The sequence below is a fragment of the Neoarius graeffei genome, chromosome 19 (assembly GCF_027579695.1).
Source record: "Neoarius graeffei isolate fNeoGra1 chromosome 19, fNeoGra1.pri, whole genome shotgun sequence".
Classification (NCBI taxonomy): domain Eukaryota; kingdom Metazoa; phylum Chordata; class Actinopteri; order Siluriformes; family Ariidae; genus Neoarius; species Neoarius graeffei.
Genome location: NC_083587.1, coordinates 15,244,364 through 15,245,514, shown reverse-complemented (window position 1 = coordinate 15,245,514; position 1,151 = coordinate 15,244,364).

Here is a 1,151-nt window from a genome sequence, read left to right as displayed (position 1 = left end):
TCTCAAACTGTCTAGCGCCACCAACAGGTCAAAGTTGCAGGTACATTTCTGCTTGTTACTTTTGAACCGTACTTCTGATCGTCAAAATCTAAGCATCTTTGGGATCCTTGGGTCAACCCGAATCCAACGCACCCTATGGCGTCATATTCCGCCTGGTATATTTTCCGCCATTTTGAATTTTGTGAAAATCAATTAAAATGCTTCTCCTCCCTCAATCTTTGACCAATTCCTTCCAAGCTTGGTCGATGGCAACTTTGGACTAAGCTGCACATAAAACTTACCCGGTTTTTCGAATTTCATAAGCGTTTGGCCGTGGCGGCCAATCAAATTTGGCCGTGCAGATGTGAAACAGGAAGTGTGGTCATATCTCGGCAGCCCTTTGACCTTTCTTAACCAAACTTGGTGGGATTATGCCCCACCCCTCCAAAAGGTCCCATACCACATTTGGTGCACATTGGCCATTAGGGGGCGCTATAACTTTCCAAAATGTATTTAGGATCATATATCATTGAGCTCATATCTCAGCAGTCTCTTAGCACACACACACACCTAGTACACTTGAAGTAATTTCAGGCATCACAGTCAATCGATTTTGACGGTGACACCGTGCATGCCTCTACCCATCTGGCTGGAGGTACATTTCTGCTTGTAAACACTTCCTGTGCGTGCCTCTGATCGTCTGCCTGGTCAGTTCTTTCTGTTGCCATGGCAACTTAGGCTGGGTCACGCTGCTTGGCCCCGCATTGCTGCTTGCAGCTATATTTATTATTATTATTAGGGGCCAAGCAGCGAAGCTGGCGAAGGCCCCTAATGTGTTTGTCGGTTTTCTTATTATTATTATTATTATTATTATTCAACTTTCTTCTCCTATGGGAAGTCAATGGCAGCCCATAGAGCCACACATAGGAAAATGCTCAAATTTGGCACACGCATTCTAGACAGTCTCAGCATTCCCCACAACAATTTTTAGGTCCCCACCCCCAACCCTCTAGCGCCACCAGCAGGTCAAAGTTGCAGGTACATTTCTGCTTGTAACTTTTGAACCGTTGGTCCGATTTTCAAAAACTTGGTATCCCTGGAATCCTTGGGTCAAGACGAATCCAAAGCACCCCATGACGTCATTTTCCGCCCATATAGTTTTCCCGCCATTT